Genomic DNA, 17,002 nt, shown 5'->3' with positions numbered 1-17,002 from the left:
GGTCCACTCGTCCAACTGAATTAATTATTGACTGGAAAAGGTTATGTTCGATTGCTTGGAGACCATTTGCAGCCATTCATGGACTTCATGCTCTCGAGCATGTCACTGGGCCACTGTTGTTCGTGATTGGTGTGTATAATATTCCGGACAATTCGAGCGAATGATTTGGCCACCTGGATCATCAGATATGAATCCCATCGAACATTTATGGGACACAATCGAGAGGTCAGTTTATGCACAAAATCCTGCACCACCAACATTTTCACGATTATGGATGGCTGTAGAGGCAACATGGCTCAATATTTCTGCAGGGGACCTCCAACTACTTCTTGAATCCATGCCACATCGAGTTGTTGCACTACTGTGTTCAATAGTAGGTCCTACATGATATTAGGAGGTATTCCACGAGTTTTGTAACCTCGGTGTATAAACTGAAGGATTTTATAAGCGTATTGATTTAATGTCTGTTAATTTTCTTTTAAACATTAAGTTTTTTTCGTATTTGAAATTGATCATTATGATATGATGTTGTATGAGCTAAATAATACACAGATACCTACTTGCATAGTATTGAGCGGTTCATTATAAATGTTAAAAATCCAGCAAGTTTTTTGTTTTTCACAGAAGCTTTGTAAGTAATGGTGAGTGGTCCTCAGCCTGCCTTTAGAGGGCACATTTATGTTGCGGCTTCATTAGTGTACGTCGCTGGCAAACGTGTATGGCTCTGGTAAGCAAACCCATTGTCCAATGGCCAGTCACACAGGTGCATTTAAACTGCAACTGCAACTTGATTATCAGAAAAGGGTGAGTGTTTATCTCTAGTGTGGATGTAACCACTGATCCATACGTCCTGAGAAAGAAGTAGGACCTAAACGCACGCCACTGCTTTCGTTAGGAGCGACTGCAGGGGCACAGTGACTAGGCGCAACGAGCACGTATGAAAATGCAGCTTTCATCTGGCCAGCTAATACTGTTATACTCGAATGATTTCTATTATATGATAAAACAGAACGTCTTTTGTCGAAATTATTGTTTCAACCCAACATTCAGAACGTGAAAAAAAAGTAAAGAAGATGCGTAGTACTTTTCCGTAGCAAGTCAGAGGATGTGATGAGACACTCCTAGAACCCCTACTGACTCTCACCAGCTACATAAGCATAAAAGATAACTGATTACGCCCTCTAAAATAGCAAATTACATCTAGAAAAGTGTATCTAACAACTTGCAGCAAGTTTTAAACGACGGATTTTTCTAGAGGCCTAGAAAAATTGTATTTGTACGAAGTTAATAATTTCGCACATTCTATGGTTTATGAACTACTAGCAGATAAATATGTTTGTATAAATGTGTCAGTAAACATACCTTATCTTGCAGACGACAGACGTTTTGGCACAAAAACTTTGCTGTGTCTGGAACAAGCATCTAGCCTACAAGACGACGGCGTTCCTTTGCAGGGCCAGTCCAACAGTCTGCCGTTGTAGAGCGAAATTCTTAAGTGCTGGGAATGTAAACAATGATAGTAGGTACGGTAGCTCTGTTTCAGCGCTATTCTGCAAAGGTTCGCATCTTCATTTAGATTAGATGAGAGCAAAAACGTAGCTACGCTGGGGGAATGGCGTAATTTCCCGTGAACAGTGTGACAACTAAACAAACGTAAGCTATGAAGCTATGCTGTGGTCGTCCACATTTTGCTAGAATTGCCTAAACCTGATGTTTAGCGGAATCATAGGTATATATTTCTAGAAGTATAAAAGAATTCTGTGGTGAAAAGATTCCAGAATGGGGGAGGGGACAAGTTCTCCCATTTGTGGACGCCCAGCGAAGTAGAAATTCCCAGAAACAGACTTGAAAAAAATTGTTAAAATGAGTAAAACGTTATAATAAGGTATGTCAATAATTAACAAAATTCTGACAACGTGACTAAAAGACTCATTGAACTTATGCCATGCAGCTGGCAGAGTGTGTGCACCGAGCTCACTGAAAAACGTAACATCATGTAGAGAATTGCGTGTGCATTACAGAGTGCCAGGACAGGCTGTCGTGGAATAAGTGATGAATCAGAGGCTACCTGATTCACAGCTGTACATTTGGTGGTATCAGTTTCAGGCGCACGTGATATTAGCACCTTTTACCACACCACAAGTGAGAATCAGCAAATATGTGCACCAGATAAAAGTGGCGAGCTCTAGATAAGGAGCCCGTATTGATCCTCCAAAGTGTAGAGAAGAGCTCTTCCCTTTGTGAAAACACGTTTAGTTCTGAGTGGGAGGCCTCGCATGATTCGTCGGAAAGGCTAGATGGAACAGTCAGACCAATTACACACCAAAACGCAGTGAAGGTGTATTACGTTAGATGAGATTAACTAGCCGCCTATGTCTCAAACATAATGGTTCTCGGGTTGTGAGTTGAATCAATAGCTCTGCTCCCCATTCTTCCCGGAAAAAAATTTCTGAAAATATCCAAAAGAGTTTCGGAATGCAAAGTTCAGGATGTCTTATAGAGCTGTAAAATCGTTGACATATTATGGGAGCGAAAGAATGCGGTGGTAGTGTGCTCGTCAGAAAAACTGACTTAAGGATACACATACAGCCAATATTTCTGTGCCAAAAATTGGAATAGAAGCTTTATGTGATAGAGTGAAACATCATGGTAAGCATAAAATCGATTGAGTTTAGTCTCGTTCACCAATTTGTCAAGAATGGAATCACTGACAAGGTTCTACACATTTAAGTAAAATAGTTTGAACGATTTGAAGCAAATAGTATGCATCGTTTCTACTTACCGCTCAAAAGGCACTTCGTGTATTCAAATGGTGACGAGCACATGGTTTTGATCACCTTCAACTTTGAAACTGACCTTCTTCCACTTATGTCTGTGATCATAATTGATGGGTGCAACCTCGGTATTAGGAAAACATTCTTTGATGTTTTGAAATCGAACTCATTTCAACCTGGCAAAATTGCGTTAACCATTCTTTTAAAAGTAGTAGTAATTTTGCCAACTGAAGCGCGGCACATTCGACCCGGATGTGTCTCGGAATTTGACGCGAGACAGCGCCTAGCTTGAGAAGTGAGTATTCCATTAGTTCATATCAGCTGTCCACTGACAAATGCGGCCCAATAATCCAATAAAAAACACTAAGTCTACGCCTTTTACGAATTTAGCGGGTCCGCACCACAGTAATAAAACAAATACTTTCATATTTTACTTTTCTGTGATGTGGGCGCCTAAACTTCAGCCAAATTAGCCTGTGAGGAAATGCGGCCCTGTGATAAGGTGTAGGACGTTCACGCCTCATCGCTGAACGTGCAGCTCAGAGGTCTGCCTGTACTTTAAGTAGAATAGGCAGATGAAAAGACAGTGTGGAATGCTGTTACAAGCAGAAGTGTTTCGGAGCACACCGCTTGATGCACATTGTTGAACAGTAGACGACCCCTACGAGTACTCACGTTAGCCTATCGACATCGTCAGTTACGACTGCGGGGGGCACGGAATCATCGAGACTGGACCATGGATCAATTGAAACGAGTCGCGTGATGGATTAGTCTTTTCTTCTTACACCACGTCGATGGTTGTGCACAGATACATTGTAAAGTAACACTGTTTCGTGTATATTTTGAGTGTAAGGATTGGCGAATTTCGTTGGCAAGCTGAGTTTTTTTGTCCCCTAAAAATAGAAATGTGTTTCAAAAAAACTATGTAGAAAAAGAGGGAGTAGAAGCTAATCATCTTTTTCTCATGCCGCAAAATAATGTCTGCTGTACACTTCGGGGAGAGAGAGAGAGAGACAGAGAGAGAGAGAGATTTGGTGTCAATGATAATGACATGAAAGAAAGAACATTGAAAGTCGACGCGAGTGACAGCTATGAGCGAGTAACATAAAAGTGGAACCAGTAATTTTTAAAATGTGCTGCAGCAGTGTAATCATAATTAATTAAATGTATTTTTGCTTCAGGTACATAACAATCGATTTGTGGCGCTGACCACCTTAAATGTCTAAAACACACCATCGTCGATTTTGAGATCGTAGCATGCATGCACGCTCCTGACAACTGTAGGTCTTAGGGTGAACCAACTACATCAGTGCTGTATCCCCACACTATATATATGAACATTTGTGGAAAGTTGTTTTCCTGTTTCGCTAATATTTACTTCCATATGGACCAAAGCACAAATTTTCTGTACTGCAGGAATACTCAGTGACTACACTGACACCTACTCTTCATAAAAGCTGCAAGCTCTTGAAGGAATGGCCCACTGTAACCTCACATTCCTTGGTTTCAGCATTCCATTCTGTAAAATGAATGACAAGGATTTCAGAATCCTTAAGACTGTTACTTATCTCGCTACCAAACTAAAAGTTAATGTTCTTGGTAAAAATGTACATTTGAGAAATTTTAAAATGTTGAAGTTTTCAACAGGTTGGCATAACTGTGTTTTAAAATAACAAATTCTTCATTGGAGTAGTGGAAGGCCACAATATTCTTCAAGTCACGTTGAGGGAGACCATAATTTGTTATTTCCCCACAGTGTGTAGATGCCTTGCAAAATCTAGTGTCCAAATTCGTAGGTGGAAGGGAAATATTAACGTTGAAACTCAAAGGTCTAACAAAACTACTAGATCAAGTTTGAAACACATGATTTAACAAAACTACTGCTACATGCTGAAGTGAGTACACAGTTTCATCTTAACCTCAAGCCAGAGAATGTGCTTAATGGGATAGGTCATAATTATTTGTGTGATACATGTAGTATCTGTTCTTTATGTTCTGATTATGGTTTCACATTAATTATGAACTTCACAACAGTCAAAAAAACACAATTGCCACTAGCCAACATATGAAAATGTCATGAATTAACATTAATAATAATAATCCTAAATATTAATTAAAGTTTTTTAATGTAAAATGAGCACATTATTTTTTATAGGAGATCTAAGATTTTGAGACTTTGGTGAAAAATCAGTCAAACATATGAGACTTGTGGTTTGCCTATAAATTTGGTTTTCACAAACACCTATTTTTCTTAAAACTTTGTGTCTATACTTCCAGCCCTTGTGGTCCTCAGTGCCTCGGTTATGATTTAGTTTATATATTTTCATGTTACGATGGAGAAATTCTGGGTTTTTCCGAAATGATTATGTTTGTGAATGGACATTGAAAAGGATTTTTGGAGATTAAAAAAGGAGATGGGATTGAGCGTCCGTGACTCGAGGTTACTAGATGGCATGGGATTCGCATTCAAAAAAGTAACCTGCAAAGTGATTTTTGTGTTTTTTGGGACAGAGACCATTTTTAAGTTATGTTTGCTCCTTGGGGCTCAGATTAATTTTTATTCAGCTTTGACAGTTGTAAATTAAAGCAGTAACGTGATTGATTAATTTGCTACATATAGCATCATGCAAGACAAACTACAAACTGGTGATCCCAAAAGCAAGAAAAGGAACACGAGCGGAAGGAACTATATGAGGTATTACAGTATCAGCGTATCAAGATGCAAAGCAAAGTTAAATCGAAATGCAACTGCGTAATATGCAAGAAGAATTACAGAAGCAAACTGAAGAACTACAGGCAGATTAAACATGCAGCATAATAAAGTCGGCTCCACGATTATCAGAAATTTGATGAATGGAGGTCCGAGGAGTCTCAAAGTAGCGATCATGGAGGATATGGATGGGGATTATGGATCGATGGTGCTAAGTAGGAATGTGGGTCGCCCGAAAGGTGTACCGAGACAGTCAGCGCAGTTGTGACAAGCACTGCATCCGGGTGGTGGAGTGGTTAACGCAACTGCCTAGTAAGCAGGAGATCCTGGATTCGGATCCTCGTCCAGCACGCATTTTCACTCATCGCCGCTGATTGTTCTTGACGTCCCAATGCACTGACATCAAGAAGTCCTTCCATTTCGTTTCGCTTATCCTCCTCCACCTCCAATTTACGTAATACTTACTTAAGCTCGTTTGCCATCTTGTCACGTGACACAACATCAAGGCTCTTAGCACATGAAGTCAAAACTATAGCGTCTATGACGTTAGTGTTTATGGGATAACGGACCGATATGAGTGGCAACCATTTTCCTGCCACGCTAAAAAATTATGCCTCTTGTTTTTGAAAGAGCATTCATTTTACGTCCACCTCATCTTCAGATTACATTTATTTACATGTCGTGAATATCGTTTGTTTACTTATGACGTTTTAGAAGAGCTGTCTTAAAAACTCACATTGCAAAATTCTGCTGCATCTCGCTTTCTCTCCCACGAATTGCTTCCAAGTGCTGGAACGGGTGCACAGGCCACCAGTAGTAATGTAGAGGACAGAGTGGCTAGTATAGCACTGGGTGTCATACTGGGGCCACCACCAGACCGACAACATTTCCACCTGAGGAAAACACTAATCAAGCATCTGTGCAAGCTGGTAGAACAACAGCAGCATCAAGATGCTGAACAGAAAATCATCTGAACTCTGGCGCCGCAAACAAGGGATTGTAAGTGAAGAAGATTTGTCAGACATAGTGTTGTGGCAGATATGGATGGCGCAACTCTTAGTAACAGTCAAAGAAGCTATGGCCACATATCAAGGAACCAACATCACCTGGTTCACTGCAAAACCAGAAAAGATAGTAGGATAGCAGTGTCGATTCCTGCCCTGATAACGATCTTATCACATTTGGTCTCATGTTACACATTCGGAGTTGTGTTACACATCCAGTGTCAGGCTACACAGTTGGACGACTTATATTCAAGGTCACCCCCACTCCCTCTCCCCAGGGAACCACTGAGAATTGATAACAGTCACCCAGGCAATACCCTCTCAGACATTACGTAATCGTGTGAGCTATATTCAAGGTCATGATGTAACTCTGTATAGTGCTCGTGTGATCCTACTCACATACCATATGCAAGCAGACTCCATACTGATCACATGATATTAAATTGGCAGGAACCCCTCTCAGTTAATGGGAGCACAATAAAATAAGGAGAAATCCAATAAACCAATGGGGATTGAGCTTTCCCTCCTCCTTACCTTTATCATCCTCTCTTGTAACTGGGACACTTGAGTGAGAGGGAATCACTCTGCAGTTGAGCAGCATAGAGAGAGGATGAGATTGTGTTTATTGACCAATAACAAATTACGTGAAGTTATGTCACTTGAGTTCCGTTTGTTGACAGCAATTTAATATTCATAATTCATCCGAGACACCAGCAAAGACCAAACGCAGGTAGATGTGTAGGTACTCTCGTATTTACCCATATTTTTCGTATTTTCCCCGATTTTACGTATTTTTTGCCCAGTTTCTTATTTTCCCCAATTTTACGTATTTTTTGCCCAGTTTCGTATTTTCCCAGATTCTCCACAATTGTACGTATTTTTACACATTTTATCCAACTATGCAAGACTCTCCCCACTGCTCCCGACGTCACGCCGACATTATGATTCTCTCAGGCAATCACAATGTGGTATGTCCTCCACTTAGTTATCACTGCTATTGAAGCACATCTCCCGATCTCTCTTTTTTTTTATTTTTTTTATTTTTTTTTTTATTTAACTGGGACACTCTTCACCTTAGCTGCAAAGGGAGAGGAGCAGACTGTCCTTTTGTTAGTAACAAATTACGTTGGCTCGCATCACTTGAGGTCTAGGCTATGACTATTTGTTAATAACAATACAATTTGTAACTGGGACACTCTGCACCTTAGCTGCAAAGGGAGAGGAGCAGACTGTGTCCTTTTGTTCCATCATTAGATGCACCAGCAGAAGGCCCACCAAGTCAGATATGTAAATACTCTCATTCTTCTCAAATTTTACGTATTTTTCACCCATTTTCCACAACTTTACGCATTTTACCCAGTTATGTGAGTTCTAACCCATTATTCTAGACATCACATTAATATCGCGTCTCATCACGTCAAAACTTTGTGTTGTGGCATCAACAGCGTCATGTCAAGTCTCGTAGTGCCACAGAGTCATGTCTCGTCGACGTCATGATGCTGTCAGCCAAGCACAATGCAGTATGATCCCGATTTATGTATCATTGCTAAGCCAACACTCCATTACTAGTGTGTATGTGTGAAATCATAGCTATGTGTGTTAGAAGTGGATATTTAGTTAGAAATAATTACATCATATCATATAAATGACGTCATAGCAAATTCTATAATCATCAGGTGCAGATCCAAGGAAGGTTTTCTTTACTTTTGTAAACAGAAAAAAAATTGATCGTGTCTGGGAATACGGATGTGGGGCATCTTTACAGTATTTTTTGGCCTAAAATTTGCGAAAAACCTACAAAGTGTGAGCAGCTTATTATCGTGATCTGAAAGCCATGATCTGTTACGCCACAAATCCGATTGTTATGTCGTTAAACTTGTAAGTAGTCTACATGTAGTCAGGATACTTGTTGGGAACCTGTGAAGCATCTTCGATAGAAGTAAAAAATTATTAAAGTTCAGTCATTTATTCAGAATGTTAACAAGTTGTCGTTCTCACGCACTAGATTTGGCTGTTGCTCATCCAGCTGTGTACTGGATTCTAGCTGACATTCGTCAAGTCAGCTCAATTTCTTCACGCCCAGAAGAAGAAATGGTTCAAATGGCTCTGAACACTATGGGACTTAACTGCTGTGGTCATCAGTCCCCTAGAACTTAGAACTAGTTAAATCTAACTAACCTAAGGACATCACACACATCCATGCCCGAGGTAGGATTCGAACCTGCGACCGTAGCGGTCGCGTGGTTACAGACTGTAGCGCCTAGAACCGCTCGGCCACACCGGCCGACCCAGAAGATGTCAGTGACCCTGGGGCCACGCCAGATTGTCGGCAGGCAAACGCTGCCGTTGCACAGCAAGAAGTGATTCTTGTGCTGGCTGCTGGAGTGTCCTCAGTCCCACTCCAAATTCTTGATGACCCTTAATGACCCAGGGATGATGTATCTGGGCCGGCCAGTGGGCCCGAACGGTTCTAGGCTCTTCAGTCTGGAACCGCGCAACCGCTACGGTCGCAGGTTCGAATCCTGCCTCGGGCATGGATGTGTGTGACGTCCTTAGGTTAGTTAGGTTTAAGTAGTTCTAAGTTCTAGGGGACTGATGACCTCAGATATAAAGTCCCATAGTGCTCAGAGTCATTTGAACCATTTGATGTGTCTGGTATTGGCAGTCGTGAGGTTGGTTGATCTCCTTCTTAAACCTGGTAGGTGTCAGCATCTGAAAGTGCCTGAGTGTTGAACAGGAACATGGACCTTAGAGGCCTTGTTCCTGGCTTCTGTGTTAAAGTTTAGTTCTGCCAGTACCCTACGATGTGGTGGTGTCAGAAATGAGGCAGTTCCTCCATCAGTAGATGCCAGGCAGCGAGCAGCACATGTTCATCAGGTGAGGGCCATCATCTTAAGTATATATTTGCCTAGTTCATAGATTGTGCTGGAGCATCTAGGACATAGATTTATTACTGTACCATAGTCATGGAATCGCGTGCTATTATCGTCAATGCCATCAATCCCAATGATCAACGCATAACGAGAACTGGAGAGCTGAAGTATTTAAAGCTAGCTACCAAGAGGCTATGATGCTGGGCTCAGTTTGTAATGTTCGTATGTGTTCTCCTTATTCTGATATATTCGCGCAACAGGTGTTAACTACTGTGTCAAATCCTCGTTGTGTGCTTTTGTGGAACAGACAGAGTTTCTTGCAACATGTCTTATGAGCTAAAAATATGCATGTCTTGCTTCCTTCAGTATTCTATTGCAGTCTCCTTTGTGTTGAATGTGTGTCCTCACTAAGTAGATCGTGGGGTAATTTGTCATCGGCCTGGCCCACTCGTGAACACTGGCTTACTTCCCGCTTCTCCCTCTATCTCTGGCATGACTTGAGTTTGTCTGTGGCAGAGTGAAAGAGCTCTATCAAAATTCCCTAATTTCTAGTGTTTATTATTTTGTGCCATAACACATCCCTTATCTTTAAAAAAATCATCTCGAGTTTTCCTTTTTTTCACTTACTACTAATTAGTCTATATCTGCCTTTTATTTGAAAATTTGTCTTGAACTGTCTACTTTGTCATTCTGTCCTCATTGCATACACTTTGCTCTTACGTTACTAACTCATGTCCATTCTGCCAGTATATGATGTATGGTTGCCTAATTCGGATAAGGTATCTTACTCTATTACACATAAGTAAGTTGCACAAGTGAACACTAGAACCAAGATTAGGATTGTCATTGGTACACTGAAAATAATTGATTTTCTCTATGTTTTCACAATGTTGTATCGTATGTTGCATTATTTAATTGTTTGAAATTTGTCCTCCTTCTAAAATTATCAGTTCATGTAGGGATTGTAGCAAGTGGTACCTATGGTATCATTAATAAAAGTTAAGTTTTATTAAGGTAACATGTGTGGTGGTTCTTCAAGCCAATACAACACTGGTCGAGACATGTTAATTATTGTTGCACCCTTGATGGTAGCTGGAAGGTGCAATTTTCTTCCTGCTATTTTATGTCTAGTTCCATTAATCAACAATCTGTTGCACTGTAATTCTACTTTCATTACCCTGGTTGGTTTACCATTTCCTTAGCAAGTGATAATTATTGCTTAGGTACAAATATGGAGTAAATCCAATGCTCTCCCATTTCCGGAATTTTGGCTGAAGAGCTAAAACATTTTTCTTCTGTTCAACTGCTTCCATTTTCCCTAAGAACAACTGCATTTACATGACTGGTTGTTCATTTGTATCACATTTGTTCGACAAATAATAACATCTTCTCTAATACAGTCTTTTAAATCTGCTGCAGACATAATGACATGATCATCTCTCCATCTTGAAACTAATAATGCTTCACGAGTTTATATCTGTATTCATTTCGAAACTGTGCTGTTTAAATGTTTGATATCTTCGTTATCCACTGTTACAAACACAGTTTTAAACAGTTTCCCCCCTGCAGCTGACAAAAATCGTTTTTTATGTATTAGTATTTGTGGCACTATTTCTATCAACTGTTGCAACTGAATCCTTAGCTTCTCACAAGAGAGTTTTAATTCCTGAGAGAAAAGGAAGTACCATCAATGCCCTCCCTCCTTTATACAAGTAAATAAATACAGAACACGACCAGTAAAGAAAATTAAGACTCACCTAAACAACTAACAAATGCAATATGTGCATTTTACATTAAAATTACACTATTTCCTAGACTGAAGTGCATGAGCGTCATTTCTCTGAAGTTCCTTTCTTCTTGGTAACTCATCTTTTTCCATGACAGTTGCAAAAATCTGTGGCAATGCATCAATCCCACCTCTAAACGGTTTGACTTTACTCACATGGACTATAGAAGCTGAAGTTGGCAACTGCAATTTTACGAGTGTAGTAGGGCAAAGGGGATGTGGGTGCATTCGGTTTGTGCACATTCAGGGGCAGGCATACATTCAGGGGCAAATGTATTGTTCTCTTAATTGATTTATGACCTCTGAGAAACCCTCCATCCCCTCCCTCTCCACCTCCAACATCCCCATCCCTGTAGGAAACTCCCAAGCCCCTCTCCCCCTTTGCCATATAAGCACACTTTTGATATCTGCCTAATTAATTAAATAACCCGGACCACTCTTGGAAATCTCCCAGTCCCTCTCCTTCACCACTTCTCATTTCCCTTTTCCAGGAAACTGACAGAAAAAGGTCTCAGCCTGTTCTGGAGAGGAACGATTTCGTGATATGAAATTGAAACTGATGTCAATTACATAGCATAGGATATATTGTTCAATCATAAAATTAAATTCACAGGAGTTGGACCTCTCTTTTATTTGGTGGGAATAGCTCATCATCCTCTGCTGTTTATTTAGTTTTGCAAGACACAGGTCTTGTAAAATACATCGAAAAGAAATAATTAAATATGCAAATAGATCACCTTTTTCGACTGTGCAAGGAATACCATCACGAAATCGACGTCATCATAACTCACTGCACATAATTACACTGATGAAAACCTCCCAGTTGTGTCTTTACACTTGTGTACATGCTGTCCTCTCGGCTCTGCCCCCCACCGGTGCCCGCCATAATGCTTCAAGCCACCACGAAACTTGGACACACCTTCTACTGGAATTCGTGGCACACCTGGACTCGCAACACCACACTGCACCACAAAGGACTGCCAGCCATCTACCGTTCAGTGCACATCTCCCTGTATTATCACACCACACAGAGACTGTCAATCAATATTGAAATTACATGGTGTGTACTGAGCACCCAGAGAGCTCTACTGCCTGTGATAGCTACACAAGCAAAATTTTCTGTGACTGACTGGCAGCCAGGTCACCCCATAGCTGCAGTCCTTTGCTCGTGGTGGTGTCGTTTGCTGGGAATTCCTATCTCAAGTGGCTACTTCCAGTTGTACCACCTGCACAATCTGCTCCCATACACACACCTTCACCCCTAGTCAGTGGAAGCAGCTGCTGAATGTGCTCATCCTAATGTACAGATACTGACTGAGTTAGTTCACGAGACCACCAGCAGAGGAGAGTGTATGATGCAATCTTCCCAGCCCTCCTCCCTCCAATTCCCTCCTATCCTTCTCCTTGCCCCTCCAGTTATTTCCTGTTGGACAAAGCTTTAAGTAGCAGCAACTATTTGATATTGATATCTGGGAAATTCGTGTCGGAACACATGCGCTCTCTCTCTCTCTCTCTCTCTCTCTCTCTCTCTCCCTCTCTCTGTCTCTTTCCATTTCTTTGTCGCCTTCTCTCTCTCTTTCAAATGCGTGCTTCCCACCTAGCGACAGTCTATTATGTATTCCACTAGCTGGTCTATTGTCCTGAACAAAGTAGTGAATACCTGGCAAATCTCATGGTGAGAAGTAATTTCATGATTACAAACACAGGATATACTGCTTATATATAACACTCCATTCACAGGGATTGGATTTCTCTTTTATTTGCGGGACTAGCTCATCATTCTCCACTGCTTATTTAATTCTGGAAGATGTAGGTCTTGTAAAATACACTCCTGGAAATGGAAAAAAGAACACATTGACACCGGTGTGTCAGACCCACCATACTTGCTCCGGACACTGCGAGAGGGCTGTACAAGCAATGATCACACGCACGGCACAGCGGACACACCAGGAACCGCGGTGTTGGCCGTCGAATGGCGCTAGCTGCGCAGCATTTGTGCACCGCCGCCGTCAGTGTCAGCCAGTTTGCCGTGGCATACGGAGCTCCATCGCAGTCTTTAACACTGGTAGCATGCCGCGACAGCGTGGACGTGAGCCGTATGTGCAGTTGACGGACTTTGAGCGAGGGCGTATAGTGGGCATGCGGGAGGCCGGGTGGACGTACCGCCGAATTGCTCAACACGTGGGGCGTGAGGTCTCCACAGTACATCGATGTTGTCGCCAGTGGTCGGCGGAAGGTGCACGTGCCCGTCGACCTGAGACCGGACCGCAGCGACGCACGGATGCACGCCAAGACCGTAGGATCCTACGCAGTGCCGTAGGGGACCGCACCGCCACTTCCCAGCAAATTAGGGACACCGTTGCTCCTGGGGTATCGGCGAGGACCATTCGCAACCGTCTCCATGAAGCTGGGCTACGGTCCCGCACACCGTTAGGCCGTCTTCCGCTCACGCCCCAACATCGTGCAGCCCGCCTCCAGTGGTGTCGCGACAGGCGTGAATGGAGGGACGAATGGAGACGTGTCGTCTTCAGCGATGAGAGTCGCTTCTGCCTTGGTGCCAATGATGGTCGTATGCGTGTTTGGCGCCGTGCAGGCGAGCGCCACAATCAGGACTGCATACGACCGAGACACACAGGGCCAACACCCGGCATCATGGTGTGGGGAGCGATCTCCTACACTGGCCGTACACCACTGGTGATCGTCGAGGGGACGCTGAATAGTGCACGGTACATCCAAACCGTCATCGAACCCATCGTTCTACCATTCCTAGACCAGCAAGGGAACTTGTTGTTCCCACAGGACAATGCACGTCCGCATGTATCCCGTGCCACCCAACGTGCTCTAGAAGGTGTAAGTCAACTACCCTGGCCAGCAAGATCTCCGGATCTGTCCCCCATTGAGCATGTTTGGGACTGGATGAAGCGTCGTCTCACGCGGTCTGCACATCCAGCACGAACGCTGGTCCAACTGAGGCGCCAGGTGGAAATGGCATGGCAAGCCGTTCCACAGGACTACATCCAGCATCTCTACGATCGTCTCCATGGGAGAATAGCAGCTTGCATTGCTGCGAAAGGTGGATATACACTGTACTAGTGCCGACATTGTGCATGCTCTGTTGCCTGTGTCTATGTGCCTGTGGTTCTGTCAATGTGATCATGTGATGTATCTGATCCCAGGAATGTGTCAATAAAGTTTCCCCTTCCTGGGACAATGAATTCACGGTGTTCTTATTTCAATTTCCAGGAGCGTACATCGAAAAGGAGTAATTAAATATGTAAATTGCTAGCTTTTCCTCATCGCCCAAGGGAGACTGTCATGAAATTTACGTCAACATATTAAACTGTTAAAAACCTCCCAATTACATTTTCACACACATGCACACAGGCCGATGTCCAGCACAGTGCTCCAAGCTGGCTGAGAGGCTTGCACACGTCATCCACATGAAGTCACAGTGCGCCCAGGCTCACAGCACCACACTGCACCACAAGGGACTGCTGGCTATCTATCATTAAGCACACACCTCCCAGTATTAGCACGTTGACCATATAGAGAATGTCAGTCAGTACTGAAATTACACAACGCATGTGATGATATGCTTATATCAGTGAGGGGAAGGGGGATAGGAGAGGGATAGGGGAGGTGGAGGGGGAGGAAAATGGGTGTGGGGTTTTCTCAGAAAGATTGATTATCCCCAGGGGGTCATAAATCAGTTAACAGAACAATAGAGTTGCCCCTGAATGTATGCAACCTACACAAACAAAATTAACCTGCATCTCCTTTTTTTTGCAACTTATGATGGCTGGCATAGTGATTTTGATAACTTGGTAAGTTCCACAGCATTTCCCATATGTCACCCTGGGAGAAGCCAGTTCTGACATGAACTCCTAATTACATGCACTGGTGATGAAACTTACATAGACATCTCAAACTGAATGCTGTGCATTTACGTAATGGCTAAGCAGCTTGGATAATATATGATGAACATGTTCTGTCTGTCCATTCGTTTGAGGATGGAATCAGTTTTAGTTTCAGTAATCGACATAACTGTTCCATTACTTTGGATATGAAGTTATTTCTCTGATCTGTAATAAAGGTTTCTTTTGCACTATATTTCAGTAACCTGTTGTTTATCATTATCTGTGCTACCATATTCACCTTCTGATCTGGGATGGCTACCATAATCAAACATCATATAAATGATCTACGATCATAAGGACATATTTATTGCCCACTTGTATTCTATTGGCAGGTCCTAGGATATCCAGTCCTAGCATAGAAAGCGGTTTGTCAACATCTGGTATCTCTCTAGCTGAATTTTCTGATGACTCCAGTCTGCTCTTTAAGTACACAGGATGCAATTTCTTACATATTGTTATACATCACTGCAACGCATTTTCCACCAAAACCTTTCAGCTGCTTCTCTATCAGTCTTCTTTTCCTTCCATGACCTGATAAGACATGGTCGTGTACTTGACGTAATACTTCCAGTCTTAGCATTGCAGGAATTACAATGTGAGGTCAGCTCTTTATAAATTTGTATAGTAAGCCGACTTGTATTTTAAACTGTGGGTCTGTTCAAAATAATTGACACTCACTTTCAGCTGATTGTGGCCTTATCCAATTAGCCTGACTTCGAGCCACTACTTGAAAAACTTCTATCTTCCTCCTTAGGGTAGGTCTGACTTTCGGATGATTAGCTTCTTCATGGTCGAATTCAATTTTAACAAGCATCCCATTAGTCGACTTGATGGATCTTTCAACCCTAATAACCATTTTAAATATGTATTGTCTGTAATCACTTTGAATTTCCAACAGTAAAAATAGCAAACAAAAGTAACAGACTCTGTAAGTAACTGCTAACTTTTCTCTTTCAGTTGTTGAATAATTAGTTCCAGCCTTATTCAATTGTCTGGAGATATATGACACCAGCTGTTCTTTCTCATCAACATTCTGACTTGAAATACAACCAAAAGCATTGCTGGAGGCATCACATGAAATCATGAACTCCTGTTCGATGTCAGGAAATATTAACACAGGATCTGATATTGATATGAAATAATCATGTGGCATTGATGGCCGGGAGGCCCATCCACGGAAGTTCGGCCGACGAGTTGAAAGTCTTATTCCTGTCGATGCCACATTGGGTGACTTGCGTGTTGATGATGATGATGCTGAAAGGATGATGAGGTAACACAACACCCAGTCCATGAGTGGAGAAAATCTCCAACCCGACTGGCAATCGAACCCGGGCCCGCTGCATGGTAGGCAAATATGTTACCACTCAGATAAGCAGGCGGACTGATACCGATATCTTCTTGAGTTTCTCAAATACTTCCTGACACTGTATTCCCCACTGAAAACTGACACATCTTCGTAGGAACTCGTTTAACAGCTATGTAGTTTCAGCAAATCCCTTCACGGATGTACAATAAGAATTGCATAATCCAATAAACGACTATAACTGTTTAGTAGTTTGTATCTTCACCAAAATCATGAATTGAGTCAAGGATCTGTCCTCACTCCATCTTGACTGAAAGTATGCCCAAGACAACTGACTCGTGTCTGAAGAAAATGACATTTCTCTCCACTAAGTGTAAGGTGTGCTGCCCTCAGTCTACTAAATAGTTCATCCAGACGTTTAATATGATCTCCTACAATTCTCGAATACACGATTATATCGTCAAAATATTTCGCAAAAATCGTTGGTTTTAATCTACGAAGCACCCCATTTAACAGGTGTTGTAGCTCAAGCAGTTTTCAATTCAGATGGGTTTCTTCGATAATGTTAACGACCTGAAGGTTCTGTTAAAGGTATTTTGGGTATATCTTTGGAAAACACTTCCAGATTGTGATAA

This window comes from Schistocerca cancellata, chromosome 1 (genome assembly GCF_023864275.1).
Source record: "Schistocerca cancellata isolate TAMUIC-IGC-003103 chromosome 1, iqSchCanc2.1, whole genome shotgun sequence".
Lineage (NCBI taxonomy): Eukaryota > Metazoa > Arthropoda > Insecta > Orthoptera > Acrididae > Schistocerca > Schistocerca cancellata.
The sequence above is the reverse complement of the archived record's forward strand: the minus strand, read 5'-3'. Positions refer to the sequence as shown.